This window comes from Plecotus auritus, assembly GCF_963455305.1.
Source record: "Plecotus auritus genome assembly, chromosome: 8".
Classification (NCBI taxonomy): Eukaryota; Metazoa; Chordata; class Mammalia; order Chiroptera; family Vespertilionidae; genus Plecotus; species Plecotus auritus.
Window position 1 is genome coordinate 69,474,722 of NC_137782.1, and position 18,304 is coordinate 69,493,025.

The following is an 18,304-nucleotide window of genomic DNA, read 5'->3' on the forward strand; positions in this document are numbered from 1 at the left end:
CATATTACCCTTTTATTATATAGGATTTCTTTTATAAACAAACAAAAAAAGAAAGAAGGAAAAAGGAAGGAAGGAAGGAAGGAAGGAAGGGAGGGAGGGAGGGAGGGAGGGAGGGAGGGAGGGAGGAAGGAAGGAAGGAAGGAAGGAAGGAAGGAAGGAAGGAAGGAAGGAAAAGAAAGAAAGAAAGAAAGAAAGAAAGAAAGAAAGAAAGAAAGAAAGAAAGAAAGAAAGAAAGAAAGAAAGGAAGAAAGAGGGAGGTAACACCCCCAGGGGGTGATATTCAGCTAATGGGGGATGGGATCAGTGGTAAAATGCCCCAACCACCATCCTCTGGTGGAACACTTCTGATGTGCTTTCTCCATGGTTCTTCAGACTGTCCCAGCAGGATTGAGCCTCAGTTGCCCGCAGTGGTAACTAGCTCATAGCATATCAGTGTTGTCTTTTCTCTCCCATTCCTTCCCTTCTGCCTCCTAGGATCACCTACCAAATAGACTACCTACACTCATGTCCTTCTCCCAGATTTTGCTTTTGAGGGAACCTAACTAAAACAGCACTTACCACTGATATATTATGGCGAGTTAATGCTGCAGGTCTCTGCAGAGTAGACCTCTACCAGTACTAACCAGTACAGCTTGTTCACAGGCATCTGCACTGATTGGCTGGCATCCATTTGGTTGGTTGGTGCCCATGCCACACAGGTCATCCGCCACTAATGAAGTCTGTCAGCACTGAACATAAATGGCTGTCCCTGACATGTTCTTCTTGCTTGGTTATAAGGTTCTAGCTCAAGATATGTGGGAGAGAATATAAATATCTTAAGATGCAATCCCAGTGGGCCATGTGCTAAAAAGGTCTGTGTACCTAAAACGAAGAAAAAAGGTTATTTGAGGTTGTCTTTTTTTTTTTTTTCTTCAGTTCAGGCTGAGGTCAGGGTTGTTTATTTGAATTCTGGCAATAACCCTGGGAATTCATTTAGGTGCCAAGGGAAACATGAGGACAGTGGACTCCAGAAAGAATGTGCTCCAAGGCACACATGACATCATGAACCCAAAGGAAGACACCAGGGCCTTGTCATAGTCACAACAAATGTCTGGTGACTTTTGAGAGGGGTCATACATTGTTTGTTAGCCAATTCAAACATCATTTAATCTATGTATTAGAGGGAGATCAGGTAGAAGGCGAAGAAACAAACATCAAGCAGACTTTTATCACCTCTCTGTGGTATGCAGCCATTCTCTCATAAAATTCGGCCTCTCCCCCAGGTGCTAGCAGAGAACTGAGAACGGGGTCTAGCACTCCGAGCACCCCTGGCACAGACTCCTTCCACGAGTCAGCAAAGGGGAAAGTTGGGCTGTGATGCTGTCGCTATATAGACCTTAATTGATCCCACCTGAGCCCTGGCACTGGGGTGGCCCTTCAGAGTAGTCCTGAATTGAAACAACCAGTCTTTGGACACAGGCTACCACCAGGAAGGGCATGTGGCTTTGGTTAAGGCAGCCACCAGAGGCCAACCCTCCTGGCAGCAGAGGGGATGAGTGTCTTGGTCCTGAAGAGGGGAATCTGGCAAGACACCAGAGCATCCATTTCACCCTGTACTACTGCCCCCACCCTTGGTTTCTCAAAGGCACCACATCCCACAACCAGCTTCGTGTGACCCCAGCCTTCCCTGGAAATAGAAAGTGTTGCGTTGACCTTATACACACAGGGCTTTCTTCCCTGGGCATTATGTGCTGAGCCTTTAAGGCAAAAACACTGACCATAAACTAAAAATGGAGCTCCCATTTGACCCCATGATCCCACTTCTAGGACTATATCCCAAGAAACTAGAAACACCATTGCCAAAACCGGTTTGGCTCAGTGGATAGAGCGTCGGCCTGCGGACTGAAGGGTCCCAGGTTCAATTCCGGTCAAGGGCACGTACTTGGTTGCGGGCACATCCCCAGTAGGGGGTGTGCAAGAGGCAGCTGATCGATGTTTCTAACTCTCTATCCCTCTTCCTTCCTCTCTGTAAAAAATCAATAAAATATATTTAAAAAAAAAAAAAAGAAACTAGAAACACCAATCAGAAAGGATATATGCACCCCTATGCTCATAGCAGCACAATTTACCATAGCTACTGGTAAGATCTGGAAACAGCCTAAGTGCCCATCAGCAGGTGAATGGATTAAAAAACAGTGATACATCTACACAATGGAATACTACGCTGCTGTAAAAATGAAGGAACTCCTACCATTTGCAACAACATGGATGGACCTGGAGAGCATTATGCTAAGCAAAATAAGTCAGTTGGAGAAAGATAAATATCACATGATCTCACTCATTTGTGGAATATAATGAACAACATAAACTGAAGGCAGGGAAGGTTGGGGGGGAGGGGAAGAGATCAACCAAAGGACTTGTATGCATTCATATAAGCATAACCAATGGACACAGACATTAGGGGGGGTGAGGGCATGAGCGGGGAGGTGGAGGGGCAATCGGGACATAAGTTCACATATGTAATACCTTAATCAATAAAAAAATATATAGAAAATAAATAAAACTACAATGAAAGAATTTAAAAAACCCAAAACAAACAAAAAAACACTGACCATAAAACTCTTAATTAAGCCCAGGCTGGTGTAGCTCAGTGGATAGAGCATCGGCCCATGCACTGAAGGGTCATGGGTTTGATTCCCAATCAAGGGCACATACCTAGGTTGCAGGTGTGTTCCAGAGGCAACCAATTGATGTCTCTCTTTCACATGGATGTTTCTCTCTCGCTTGCTCTCTCTCCCCCTCCCTTCGTCCCTTCTACTCTCTCTGAGAGGTCAATGGAAAAAACATCCTCAGGTGAGGATTAACAATAAATAAATACAGAAACAAACTAATAATAAGAAGTTCATGTATAAACTTCAGACTAGTATGAGGTCTGGCAATTATGTCATCCTGTTTGTTCCTAAGAAATAGTTGTATTAGACCAGCTGTTCTGTCTTGGCAATGTTCCTGGGTATCAGTCCCACAGCCACCGCAGACACCCACAGCTTAGTTGTCAGAGTCCCCAACCTCATACTTCTTTTTAATCCACTGCATCAGCTAGAAGTTGTAGAGGAGCCAGAGAATGGGAGACACACCCCTGCTAATGTGAATGCGTACAAGGGAAACAGGGAGCAGAAGGCTGACACCGGCAGAAGAAGAGGAAGAAGGTGATGGTGAGGGAGAGGATGGAGATAACGGTGAGGAGGCTAAAACAGCTACAGGCAAACAGGATGATGTTATTTTCATTGCTGAGGATGACTCGGCAGCAGAAAAGGAAAACTTAAATGAGAGAGAGAGAGAGAGAGGCCACTTTTACCTTCCTACCTATCCACCTTCCACTTGCTTCTCAGAATCTAAAGGTAGTCATCTTGGTGTGGATTCCCTCCTATCTGCCCACCGTGGGCAGGGCCACCACAGGTGACACTCGCTCTCTACCACCTAGCCAAAACCACAATGTGAATTTGCACCGGGGGAAATAAAAAGAACCAAACGTTTCAAGGGCCTGCTTTTTTCCCCTTAAAGGTACTTTGAAAAAGATGTGAGGGTTTTTCCGGTATTTGTTTTGTTAATCCTCACCCAAGAATATTTTCCCATTGATTTTTTTTTTTTTTAAGAGAGAGTGGAAGGGAGAGGGAGAGACACAGAGAGAGAAACACCAATGTGAGAAAGAAACATCAATTGGTTGCCTCCTGCTTAGCCCCAACCAGGGTTGGGGATCGAGCCTGCAATGTGCCCTTGACCAGAATCAAACGTGGGACCCTTCAGTCCATGGGCTGATGCTCTATCCACTGAGCCAAACCGACTAGGGCTTTCCTGGTAATTTTTACACTTTATGTTTTTGATAGTCTTGCTTAATGATTTCGGGTGACCAAATATGCCTTCAGAGCATTCTCTCTCCTACTTCTGACTTTATGTGTGTTGTGACCATGTTCATTATAATCTCAAAAAAAAAAAATAGGAAAAAAATCTTATAAAAATAAAAGCAAAAACAACAACAAGTCATATTCCAAGTATTCATTAACTTTGTGTGTGTGTACGTTGTGGGGATCCACTTGGAACGCCTGAATTAGCATAAAGATGATTTTAAGCTGAAGACATTTGAGATTCAACAGATACAGAAAAAAACCTCCTCAGTCTTCCCTTATCTGAATAAAAGCAGCAACTTCTGAGACCTTGAATAAATCTTTGCTGTTTTAAATTTTAGCGAAGCCTCCCGATTCATTGATGCTCAGTCAACAATACATTTGTCCTCACAACTCTGTAATGTATGTAGGGGCAAAAATAGAGAGGTAAAGTAACTCACCCAAGGCCACCCAGCCAGGAGGCATCTGTATGGCCAGCTGAGAAATCATGACTTTATCTCGAAGCAGCTTAGAATTAGCTCCAGTGATGTCAGAGCCCTGGATTCTAACACTCAAGAAGCCTCTTCTCTTTTCATTGTGATCTTCCCAAATCACAGATGGACAATCCGGTTTTTTAAAAAAACATTTTCTAACTCTGGATTTAAGAAGAAAGCACGTGTTCTCTTCCCCTTTCAATTCCAGGTTAATCCCTTGCTCTGTAGAACTTTCTCACTTTCAAATATCCTCATTCCTTGTTTTGCTCTTCTGTCTTTGTTTCTTTGTTATGCCTGTATCTCTTGCTCTAAGAGAGTTTTTGAGAGCAGGACTGCCTGAAGTGGACCAGGGCACAGCTGCAGTGTCATTAGCTGGTTGGAGTTGAACTATTTTGTGCAGGTTGTAAACTGAACTGCATAAAGGTGTGGGCATTGCTGTATTTTTCTTTAACGTCTCGAGCAAAGCACAGGAGCCCAGCTGGCATGGCTCAGTGGTTGAGCGTCAACCTATGGACCAGGGGGTCACAGTTTGTTTAGTTGTGGATTGGATCCCAATGTGGGGTATGCAGGAGGCAGCCAATCAATGATTCTCTCTCATCATTGATGTTTCTCTCTCTCTCCCTTCCTCTCTGAAATCAATAAAAATACATTTTCTAAAAAGCACAGGAAATAAACCTTGTTGAATTGCACTGCGATGACTAAGCATGTGGAGAATAAAGTCACCAAAGTAGGGCTGGCTGTGGAGAGGCCTGGAGAAGCAGGTGTTAGGGCTCAGGCAGGGTAGGGCTCAGGTTTCACAGCTCTACCTTCATTGACATTCAACAAGTGATCACTGAGCTCACTCAGGCTCTGCACTGGGCATTCAGCTACAACCTAGACTGATTCAACAAAGATAAAGTATGAGCCTTATTTACTCAGGTATGACTGTATCAAGTCAGTCAACTGGTCATTCCATTCAGTAAGCATGAAATGCCTTCTTTGTATCTGGAAGCACCTGGGATTTGGAGAAACAAAAATCAATAAAGGTGGGGGCTTTACAGCCAAAAAAAAGAAGTTATGTAAAGTAGCAGGTAGGAAGTGGATGCAATAATCCACATGAGAAATATCAAGAGCCTGAATCTTTTACAAGATCTGGGGAAGATTCAAAGTTGAATAAACCTTTACTCCCTTCTTTACAGTGTTGACAATCTGTAGCTAGAAGTCTTGGCTAAGTGGCTGTGGGCATGTGGGTCGCCTCATACGCTCAGAGTGAAAAGGCAAAGGGCAGGAAAGATTGTGAAGCCACCTGTCCCAACACTGTGGAGGAACACTCTGGAAGGCTTGGGAACTGGAGAATTCTACTCCCTTATGTAGCTGAGCTGCAAGAGTAACTCACTCTTTTCTTTATAGCAGTTACTCCCAGTCAGGTGATAGTTGCCTGGAATCAACTTAGTAGATTGAAAAAGGAAATATGCAATCATTTTTAACTATAGCAGGTGCAAATTTGGGGGGGTGCTGGCATCTGTGGTGCATTGGTTGGTACGTAGCTGCCTTTCCCAAAAACAGAGGGGTCTTTTTTGGCTTTTTTAACATATGCTGTAGGTGTCCTTTTGACAGTCTGTCCCATTGATGGAGCAGATAAATCAACAGGCCTGCTGTAAGCAAACCAATTATTCAATTCTGTATTAGCAAAAGAACTCAAGTCATTCAAGGTTAGCTTAAAATAGAACACCCTAGTAATGTGATCAGCATGGAACAAAGGCTCTGCATCAGAGAGAGGAGGACAGAGAGAAGAAGATACCATTGGCTGGCAACCCTGCGGAGACTTCCAGGAATAAGCAAGCAGCTGGCTCAGAATGCCACTGAGAGCTGGTGTCAGCTCTCCCCAAAGGGCCAGCATGGCCTCTGACTTCTCTCCAGCATTCCACACAGTTATCTTCTTTGTGATTTGTCTATACAAATAGTGGTGGTAACAGCAAATAATGTTTTCAACTGCTTGCATGTTATGGTCCTTCTCTCTTCTAGAGACATATGGGTATGGGGTTTTTTATGAAGCCTAGCAAAATAACTGTGGGCCCAATGCAGAGATAAAAATACAGGAACCTTATAATAGTACACACGACTTTTCTTTTCCTCTGATCCCCCCTCTTCTGGAAGTGGGCAGGGGTAACTTAGGTTAGCTCACAAACATAGCTACCATGTAGTATATACTATCCCCCCTAACTCCACCCTCATTGTGGTTTCCTGGGCTTTAATCTGCTCCAAAGCCTTTGATGCTTTGAAACTACTTCTGCTCCCTCTGTTGCTGCCACTATTGTTGCCATGGCTAACACTAAGATCAAGTGATACCTGGACCACATTATACTTAAGGGAATTTCCTTCCTGCCCCAGCCAGGCCAAAGACACTACAACCTTTGAAGTTGCTGGTGCATTCATGCCCTTGGTGAAGAATTGATTTATGAGCCGAGGTTGCCAATGAAGCAGGAAAACTTCCTTCCCCTCACCTTTGTCTTACACTTTATTACACTTATTCAAAAGAAGTTTACAAATGGAAATCACAATGAGACACCCTGTCTACCTATTAGGCTGGCAAGATCAAATGTCTGATAAATGTGTCAGAAAGACACAGAGAAACAGACATTGCAGGTGGAATGCAAATTGATATAATTCTTTAGGAGAACAATTTGGTCATATCTATCATAATTTACATGCCCATCCCATTTGCTTGAGTAAACGTATCCCTAGTTGATGCTTCAACATGTACAAAATGGCATTTATACGAGGATAGTCAATGCAGGAGTGTTTTTTGTAAGATGGGAAATAATGGTATAGCAGACACTGTAGAGACTTGCCAGATTCCCTTTGCTCACCTCTGAGTTCACCTGCAGGCAAGATGGAAAGTTCTGTATGTACCGGCACAACTTCTCACCTCCAGCCACCTGCAATGCCCTCAAGGGCAACACTCAGTCACTGAGAACGAAATATAATGAATAACAGCCTGCTTGGGCTGTCAAAACAAAACATCACAGAATGTATAGCTTAAAAAAACAAACAGAAATTAATTTTCTCACAATTCTGCATGCTAAAGGCCAAGAGCAAGGTTCTGGACGATTCGGTTTTTGGTTAGGGCTCTCTTTCTGATTTGCAGATGGCTGCCTTTTCCATATGTCCTCACATGGCCTTTCTGAGGCAGTGTGCACAGAGGGAGAAGGAGAGAGAGTGTGATAGTGAGCTCTGATGTCTCTGCCTATAATGACACTAATCCTATCAAATCAGGGCCCCATCATTATGACCTCATCTAGCCTTAATTACTTCCTTAAAGGCCCCATCTCCAAATACAGTCACACTCGGAATTTTGGGCTTCAACATATGAATTGGGGAGTAGAAGGGGAAGGGCACAGACATTCAGTCCATAACAGTGCATAAAGCCCCAGCTTCCCCATCCCTTAGAGTGATGTTTCTGAGACAGTTTCTACACAGTTTTTCAGAGGGTGCCCAGTGTGATTGAGCCCAAGTTGCCCTAAATTGTGACTTGCTTATTAATCTATGTCATCATAGCTTTTCTCCATCCCCTCTCACGGAGCTTCCTGGAGCCACCTTCCAAATATATGACCTGCACCCAAGACTTTGTTTCAGGGTCTGCTTTGGGAGAACTCAAACTGAGACAATATTTTGAATAATCAGTGATTTGAACCTAAAGTTATGCCCACAGGTATTCAGACCTGCAGGTTGTCCTTTATTCCTAAGCACTATGCTAGCAGTTGTTATGTTTTGGTTTCTGGTTGTGCCAGTTCATACTGCAGCATGTGGTAGACTAGAGTTGGAGAGATCCTGGAAATTAGTTTGCCCTATAGAGGAAGCGAGGCAGGGAACAGAGGACAGACCCCTATCTGCAAGTCCCAGGAGTCCCAGAGGGAAATCCATGTTCACCAAGCACATCGGAGACAACAGGCAAGACTCCAGTCTCCCATAGAACTCAGAGTGTCCCCATAGGTGAGTTGAATACAGTTACTTTAAAGCTTTTGACACAAGGCAGAGTTTGAAATTTCAAAGTATGTTCTCCCTGGTAAATTGCTGGAAAATTAGTTTTTGAGAATTACAACCAAGGCTATTATAATTTTTATCATCATTGATTAATTGTTCCTGTTCTTAAATTTTATATAAATGAAATAATTCTGTATATCATCATTTTGTACCTGGCTTTTTTTTTTTGCTCAATATGATGCTTGTAAGATATACCCATGTTATTGCAGTCCTATGCATTGTAGGATGTTTAGCAACACCCCATCCAGTTGTCACAACCAAAAATGTCTCCAGACCTCTGGACTTTTTCGATTGTCCCCTGAGAGCAAAACCACCTCTGGTTAAGAACCACTGCATTCATTTATTTAAGAAGTATTTAAGGGCCCTGGCTGGTTTGGCTCAGTGGATAGAGCGTCGGCCTACAGACTAAAGAGTCTTGGGTTCAATTCCAGTCAAGGGCACATGTATGGGTTGCAGGCTTGATCCCCAATAGGGGGTGTGCAAGAGGCAGCCAATCAATGATTCTCTCTCATCAGTGATGTTTCTATCTCTCTCTCTCCCTCTCCCTTCCACTCTGAAACCAATAAAAATATATTTTTTAAAAAAAGAAGTATTTAAGGAGCATTCGTCATGTGCAGATAGCATGCCTTGGGGCATGTGAGATCCATGTGCCAATAGGATGTGATACTTGCTTTTCCAAACTTGCTAGTCTAGTGAGGGAGGCCAACATTAAGCATGCAATTACATAATAACTCACTCTTTTGGGAAAGTTATATTGCACAGAATATCTGAATGATCTTTTCAAGCAACTGCCAGTTCTAGAATAAAACCCATAGACATGGAAATACCAGGAGAATTATTTTTATTAGCCTTAGACATTTTTTAAAGTTTAGATTTTCTTATTCTTTGAATCTCCAAATATGACATGCCGAGAAACTGAAATTTAAATAACGTCTGTAAAAATCAGCAAGTTATACTGGTAGGGTAAAATGGCTGTACTTTCTTTGCCACTCTTATAATCTCAGCCGGCTTGTATGGCTCAGTGGTTGAGTGTCGACCCACGAACCAAGAGATCACCGTTAGATTCCCAGTCAGGGCACATGCCCAGGTTGCAGGCTTGATCCCCAGCAGGAGGCAGCCGATTGATGTCTCTCTCTCTCTCTCTCTCTCTCTCTCTCTCTCGCTCTCTCTCTCGCTCTCGCTCTCGCTCTTGCTCTCTCCCTCTCTCTGTAAAAGTCAATAAAAACATATTTTTTTAAAAAAGAAGTTGAGTCTCATTGCCTCTCCTAGATACTGAAATGACCTTGAGTCTGGCTTGATCAATAGAATGCAGAAAAAGTGATACTATGTGGTTTCCAAGCCTGAGTCATAAAGAGATTTAATGTCTGAGAATACATTCATGGGAGCCCTGAGCCACCATATACGCCACCCTGTTAGAAAGAGAGGGACTATGGACAGGCCCTGGATGAGAAGCTACCTTGTGGAGATAAAGGCCACGTGAAAGAGCCATGAGATGCCAAATATGTCACTAAAGAAGCCAGTTTGGATGTTCCAGATAATTGAGCCTTCAGATGACTCTGCCCAGTCACCTGGGAGTCCCCGAAGGAAACCAGCAGAAGAACCATTCAGCTTATCCAGGTCAACCAGCAGATCCATGAGAGATAATAAAACGGTTGTTATTTTCAGCAGCTAATTTTGGGGTGATTTGTTTTATAACAATAGATAACCAAAATAGATTATGTCCTACTGAACATAAGAATATAAATAGCATTGATCTGTTTCTTGTATAAATAATAGTTATGTATACAAATATTAATCAGGATTCTTTGGGGAGCTAGTGATAGAAACCTAACTCAAACCGCTTAGAGAAAGTGTGGACATTTTTGGCTCATGAAACCCTAGGAAGAGTTAACTCATCTAACCATGGGAGTACCAGGGATGGGCCTCCACAGTCTTGCTTGTACCAGTCATAGCTGACTCTACCCACGTTGCACCCATCAGATTCTCTTTCTCTGGAATCTTGTATTAGAATGGAGAGGATGTTGATCAGAATGGTCATAGTATATCACATGCATAGGAGAAGCCCAGAAAGCCAGTCTGAAGAACTGGGTGGGAGGGTGGAGAGCGAGACGGGAGAGACACACAGAGAGAGGCAGAGGAGAGGAGGTTGGGCCACAGAACCAGAGAAGAGAGATGGCCTCCGGTTCCAGGCTCCCTCCCTTCCTAAAGCCCTCCTACAACTGGCTCCTGGTCTGTGAAATATGCCAATGTAGGTATAATATAGGTATACGTTTCCCCTAATATCTCAAGCTAGCTCAAGTAACTTCTATAACATACTATTAAAGAGTCAATTAACCCAGAAAAGCATAATAAAATTACACTCACACTCTCAAAAAGTTCTGCTCCACTACACTCCCTGTGAGAATTTCCTTCTTGCAGCCCTAAAAGCACAATGATGGCTTATCTCCCCACAGGTGAATGAGCACGTCTTCAACTACCCCGCAATATTCACAGAACTTGCCCCGAAGACCTGGCTGTTACACAGAGCAATGTGTTTGTGGTCCAATATAACCTGAAATGAACAATTTAATCCCTAATACTCTAGCTGGAGTAGTGCAAGCTCACCAAACTGCCCCAGATTTAGAGATATGCGGCAGGAGGAGGGAGTCGGAGGAAGTCAAATATGCATGAGCAGGAACGGATTGTGACACCAATTCTGCAAGCTCCCCAACTCTTACTTGCTGCCTGCCAGGGTTCTAAATTCTCAGCTTCCCTGTCTATACTATTGGGCCACCGGAATGTGTGGGTGTTTATAGGCAGCTTCCCATGCAATGCTGTTACTAGGGAGCAGCAGTGCCCTGTCCAAAAGAATCCTCTTTCTACCAGCCTGTCAAAATTCATAAATTCTCATTATAGAGTTGTGCTTTTGGTTAACATATAATTTCCAGAATCTAATATTTTCTCCAACCTAATTCTGTTTATTGCTGGAATTTGAATTATTCAGAGATCCTCACTTTCCTATCATGTAAAGTGTTAATTACTTAGAATGGCTCCCAATGGTTTCTTGATCTGGTCCCTACTTGCCTCCCCATGATTCAGTAGGTCTAGGATGAGACTCAGGAATTTGTATTTCTAATAAGCTCTCTGATGATGCTGATGCTATCAACAGTGGGCAAAACCATGCTTTGAATAACATTGGTAGAGTTCCTTTCCTTCAGAGCATTTGTCTCAGTTTGCAATGATAGATTTCTTCATTGCTTCATTTAGTGGTTCTCAAACATTAGTCTGCATCAGAATCTTTTGGTGGGATTGTTCAAACACAGACGATGGCAGAGCCCAGTCAGTAATGACTGTTTCCAGTCTTTTTTCTGTACTTTTATAGTACATCTGTGCTTTAGCAGTGACATTTTGGAAATTATATCTTAACCAAAAGCACAACTCAATAATGAGAATTTTATTTCTTCTTCTTTTTATTGATTTCAGAGAGGAAGGGAAAGGGAGAGAGAAACATCAATGATGAGAGAATCATGGATCAGCTGTTTCCTGCATGCCCCCTACTGGGGATCGATCCTGCAACCCAGGACCAGAATCGAACCCAGGGCCCTTCAGTCCACAGGCCGACACTCTATCCACTGAGCCAAACCGGTGAGGGCCTTTTTTTTTTTTTTTTTTTTTTTAAATATGGAATGCCTCACAAATTTGCATGTCATCCTTGCACAGGGACCATGCTAATCTTCCCTGTATCGTTCCAATTTTAGTATATGTGCTGCCGAAGCGAGCACAATAATGAGAATTTTATGAATTTAAATACGCTGGTAGAAAGAGAATACTTTTGGTCAGAGTACTGCTGCTCCCCAATAACGGAGGCAGCAGGGATAGAATGAATGAAGTACAAGTGAGAAAACCTCAAGAGAAAGAGCATTTAGGATGTGATGGCTGATTGGCTTAGTGAATGAATATGTGTCAGAAATTCTTTTGACTGAAGTAACCAAAAAAAAAAAAAATCACAATTTAGAGTGGCTTAAACAAACAGTTTATTTTTCTTTGATAACAAGAAGTTTAGACTGAAACAACTGCTGCCTTTGGTTCAGTGATTTAGCAATATCCAAGTTGATGTGTGTCTCTGTGATGCTCTTGGCCTTTACTTAAAATTTGTTACCTCAAGGTCACAAGATGGTTTGTACTTCTCCAGATACCTTGTTCAGGGACAGAAGGAAGAAACAAGAAGACAGGGTCTATTCCTTTTAATAACAAAGCAAACATTTTTGCAAAACCACTTACAGACTTCTACTTATTGGCCAAAACTGTGTCACATGACTACTTATACAAAGTAATATGAGAAAGTACTTAGCATCAACATCTCCATAGAAGAGAAAGAGGTTGGGAATTGGTACTGAGCCTTCTAACGTACAGTATCTGCAGGTGAGGAAGGAGCAAACTAGAATGACTCTGGCTTGAGTGAATGGGGGACACTGGCACCATTCCGTAAGATAGAAAAGACATGAGAATAAACAAGTGTGAATTGAGAAGAACGTTGTGTTGGTTGTCTACTGCAATAATACCATCCATCATTGTATACATGACTCTTTGCTGTGTAACTCTGCTGCTTCTGCCATCAAGAAATAGAATTAATTCCTCCACCCTTTGAATTGGGACTTGGGTCTGTGACTTCCTTTGGCCAGTGAGATATTAGCAAGGGTGTCCCAGGGCAGAGCCCTGAAAAGCACGTACACACTGAGGCTTACTCTCTTTTGGCCAGAGTTGGAACATTGAAACAATGATGTGCGTAAGCGTGGTGAGCTATACAAAGGAGTACTGTAGTGCCCCAGCCAAAAGCCAGCACCACCCATTAGATATTGGAGTGAGGCCATTTTAAACCACTGAGCATCAGATGAGGCAGCGGGTGACTCCAGGTGCAGGAGTGAATTCCAGTGAGATCAGCAGAACTGCCCAGCTGAGTCCAGCCCAAATCACTCCTCACAATTTGTGAGAAAATTGTGAGCAAATCAACATCCTGGTGGAAATGTCCAGAAGCTAACTGAAATTTTTTATCTGAAGCTGGAGATAGAGACTTTGGAATTATTAGAACATAGGGAGTATTTGAAGTTGTGAAAAGGGACAAGATTGCCCTCAGGCAAGCTCAGGAACACCAATGAGAGGCAGAAAGTAAAATGAAAAGGAATAGGCATACAGCTCATCAGAGACCACATGAGAAATTTGCAGAAGAAGAACAGTATCAACATGTCATGTGCTATGGAAGTGTTAGGAAAGATGGAGATGAAAAAGAGAACATTGGGTTTGGCAATTAGTAGGTCATCAGGGATTTGGCCAGAGCAATTTCAGTAGACAATAGGGGCCACAAGTCAGGTTGCAATAGGATTGCAATGAGTTGAAGAGTAAGTGGAGGTAGGGAAGTAGAACATTTTACCTAGAAGTTTGGGCTATTAAGCAAATACTGAGAGGAGGGTGGTAGCTAAATAAAAGCACATGGCCAAAGAGGTGCTGACCCTTCTATTTCCTATGTATGTATGTATGTATGTATGTATGTATGTATATGTTGATTGATTTTAGAGATAGAAAGGAATTGGGATAGATAGAAACATCAATGAGAGAGAAACATTGATCAACTGCCTCCTGCACACCCACACTGGGGATTGAGCCCACAACTCAAGCATGTGCCCTGACTGGGAATAAAGCTGGGGACCTCTTGGTTCATGGGTTGATACTCAACCACTGAACCACACCTACCTGGCTTTCTTTTTTTTGGGGGGGGGGGGCCTTGAAAATATTTAGAAAGTGTTAGGATAGAGCAGATATAGAAGTCATAATAATCACTGAGTCTTGGTTCCTGAGAAGCAGCATTTATCTTAACCAGGAGAAAGGGCACCATAAAGAAAAAAAAAAAGCAAATAACAACAAAATTGAGGATATGTGTTGTGGGGATAAATGATAGAAAAAAAAAAAGCCCTGTAGATATGGGGATGGGAAGTTGAGGTACCTGTGCTTGAAACTGTCCATCTCTTCTGGGGTGTCAGAGGTCAGGGAGGCAGGAGGACTGTGGCTGTAGAATAATGGTGAAGGTTTGGAACAGCCTCTATGGGAGTGGAGGAGGGAGCTGACCAGGCAGCAATATGGATTAACTGGGATGCTGAGGTCCACCTGAGGCTTGATGATCACTCATTTGGCCACTACCTATGCAGTGTGTAGGAATTAGAAATGTGAAAACTGGCTCAATCCACGATTTTCTCCAAATTTCATTCTCTGCAACACAAACTCCTTTCTCAGTTCTTCTGACTAAATGGTAGGACAAAGACGGTAATTTGACCCCCCGTTATTCATTCTCCATAACTTTTAACTGGGCATGTGGCTTCCCTAAGCAAAGATTACATTTCCAAGTTTCTCTTGCAGTTAGATGTGGCGATGTGACTAAGTTCTGACCAATGGCATACGAGTGCCAGTAAATGTCCTTAAAGGACTGGGTATGGCCATCTTTCTCTGTTCCTGTTTCTCCCTGGCTTGAATGCTGATACAATGGCTTGAACCCAAGCAATTATTTTAGATCATGAGGAAAAAAGCCACACATTTAATTGCCAAAGCAACAAGATCAAAGGTATCTTGGTTCCAGATGATCACGGAGCCAATGTATCAACACTAGACCAGGTGCTTCTGGACTTTATTTACATAAAGAAAAACCTTCTATTATGTTTAAGTAAATTTTTTGTTACATCTAACTGAAGGTAATTCTACAATTTTGTACCCAATGCTATCTTAGAGAGCCTTCCCTGATTGATATGCTGTCAATTCCAGATGCCTATGTCTTCCTTAACTGCTTGTTTAAGCATTCTCTCACCTCTTTCTGAGCAACTATCTCATGGTTTGTCTGACATCAGCTCTGCTTGTTTATATCTCTGACCAAAGGCTTATCATATTTGGGGTACTTCTGCTTATATTATACTTCTGATTAAATTGCAGTAAAAAAAAAATCCCCTCAATTCTTCCTCAACTATTTTTTTAAATACTTTTTTAAAAATATCATATTGATTTCAGAGAAAAAGGGAGAGGGAAAGAGAGATAGAAACATCAATAATGAAAGAGAATCATTGATTGGCTGCCTCCTTCACATCCCCAATGGGGATCAAGCCCACAACCCAGGCATGTGCTCTTGACTAGAATCGAACCCGGGACACCTCAGTCCGCAGGCTGATGCTCTATCCACTGAGCAAAACCAGCTAGGGCACAACTATTTTTAATATTGCATTATTTTCACAGTGCGGTTAATAACTATACCATCATGTGTTACACATTGTTTGGCATTGGTTGAATACCTTCTATGTATTTTGAAGTGATGGACACCATGGAGACACAAAAGTCAGTAAAACATGGGGTATTCCATAAAAAATTTGACAATTCAGTGGAAAAGAGGAATACAAAAGCAACTACGATAATAAAAATAGAACTGAGGCAGCTAAATTTTGCATGCTTGGGGAAGTATGCAGTATTTAAAATCTTTTTCTCAATTCACCACTGTAAATTTTTACAGTAGTGATTTTTATTTTTAAATAATTCTTTATTGTTGAAAGTATTACATGCTTCCCCCTCACCCACCCCCCATTGACCCCCACCAGCCCACCTCTGCCTCCCTGCTCCACCAATGTAATTTTTAAGACTGGAATTAGAACTAAACTTTCCTTATTCCCAATATTCTAGTCATGATATCTGATTTCACACTTCATTGCTATACCATGTTTCATAAGCACATCTTCTTGAGAAACAAAATCATATTTTTTTGAAAGTTTAAAGTATAGAAAATTAGGACTTTGAAAGAAGAAGGAGATGGTTTAAGTTTACTCATTTATTTATCATACTAGAGGCCTGGTGCACGAAATTTGTGCATGGGTAAGGTCCCTAGATCTGGCCAGCAATCAGGGCCAATCAGGTTCCCCACCTCCCCACCTCCCCACTTCCCCGCCTTCCCGGCTCCCTGCCTCCCTGCCTCCTCCTTCCCTCGCTCCCTCCACACCCTGCAGCCACCACTGGTCACCCGCCATGTTCCGTGCCGCCCCCTGGTGGTCAGTGCATGTCATAATGAGCAATCGAATTTCTGTTCTCCAGGTCAAACTCCCAAGGGGACACTTTGCATATTACCCTTTTATATATATAGATGTCAGGCCCAGAGGCACATGTTGGGATAAATAGAAACAAATGACTGACATGGCCCTGTCCTCATAGATATTAAAAATAAATCTCCCATGTAAATGCTAAATAAAATGCTAACTATGATTTTTAAATTTCCAAGAAGCAGTACATAGTACCCAGAGAGGATATAATGGGAGCATTATTCCTAGATAGAGAGAACATGGATGGGGCTGGGCTGGGGGAGGAAGAAGGAGGGTAGCCTAGTAATAGGGGAGAATACCAGCGTCGCTCCAGGAACCAGGAGGTCACAGGATCCAATCCTGATCAGGGCACATGCCCAGATTGCAGGCTTGATCCCCAGTAGGGGGCATGCAGGAGGCAGCTGATTGATGATTCTCACCCTTGATGTTTCTATATCTCCCTCCCTCTCCTTTCCTCTCTGAAATAAATATATATATATTTTAAAACCTTCTGAGGGAACACATAGATGAGGCCTGAAAACTGCCCATGGCAATGACTCAAGCTCAAAATATTTTGATGGAATAATGAGGGTGAAAACCAGATTGAAGGAAATTGAAAAGTAAATGGTAAGAAAATGGAAGCATAGAGTATAGAAAACTTTTTTAAAAGTTGTATAGGAGAAGGGAGAGTTAGAACAAATGCTAGAAAAACATGTAGGATTTGATGGAGGGTATTTTTTTTAATGACAGACACACAAATAGAGCAAACAGGAAGTCCATAAATACACTCAACTACACATGGAAATTTAGAACATGATAAAGGTGGCACCTCAAATCTCTGGGGCTAAGACTTTTTATTTATTTTTTTTTAAAATATATCTTATTGATTTCTTACAGAGAGGAAAGGGAGAGGATAGATGGTTTAGAAACATCGATGAAAGAGAAACATCGATCAGCTGCCTCCTGCACACCTCCCACTAGGGATGTGCCTGCAACCCAGGTACATGCCCTTGACCGGAATTGAACCCGGGACCCTTCAGTCCACAGGCCGACGCTCTATCCATCAAGCCAAACCTGGTAGGGCAAGGTTTTTTAAATAAAAGTTTTAAAATCACAGAACATGAGGCCATCTCTCTTCTCTGGTCAGGGCAAGGGCTAAGACTTTTTAATAAGTGGTATTGTGATGCCTTAAATAGCCATGGAGAAATTATGAAATTGGATTCATATCTCACATTATATAAAAGAATAAATTCCAAGTGGATTGGATATCTAAATGTGAAAATGAAACCATATAAGTTCTATAAGAAAACATGTGTGAATTCCTTTACTTCTTGAGGATAGGAAAAGGTATTTCTAACTGAAAATCTAACTGCAATAAAAGATTGATAAATATGATTGTTTAAAAAGAAGAAACATTTGCATGGCTAAAAACACAACAAGCAAACAAACAAACAAAAAAGTATAAACGAGGTAAAAAGACAAGTGACAAATTTGCAACATGTATTTTATTTTTAAAATATATTTTTATTGATTTCAGAGAGGAAGGGAGAGGGAGAGAGAGATAGAAAAATCGATGATGAGAGAGAATCATTGATTGGCTGCCTCTTATACGCTCCCGTGGGGTTCGAGACTGCAACCAGGGCAGCATGTGCCCTTGAACAGAATATAATCTGGACCCTTCAGTCCGCAGGCTGATGGTCTATGCACTGAGCCAAACTGGCTAGGGCTGTAACATGTATTTTATATATTATGAGTATAATAAGTAAGGAAATGGACATATGGATGTAGATGTAAAGAACCAGTTGAGAGGGAACAATTAGCTAGAGAAGGGAAGGGCAGATCAATAGTATGA

The 18,304-nt window shown here is 42.2% G+C and overlaps 1 protein-coding gene across 3 annotated transcripts in view; it reads left to right on the forward strand.

Annotated features, from left to right (window-relative positions):
- The first annotated feature begins 3,077 nt into the window (after window positions 1-3,077).
- Window positions 3,078-18,304, forward strand: part of SHLD1 (shieldin complex subunit 1) — a 103,252-nt gene continuing 88,025 nt past the window's right edge. For 2 of the 3 annotated variants that reach the window (XM_080686432.1, XM_080686433.1), the window contains exon 1: window positions 3,085-3,215. The gene's annotated coding sequence lies outside the window, so the exon portion shown is untranslated. Of the gene's footprint in view, window positions 3,216-18,304 lie in introns of all 3 variants that reach the window. The other variant, XM_080686434.1, reaches the window with a different exon arrangement.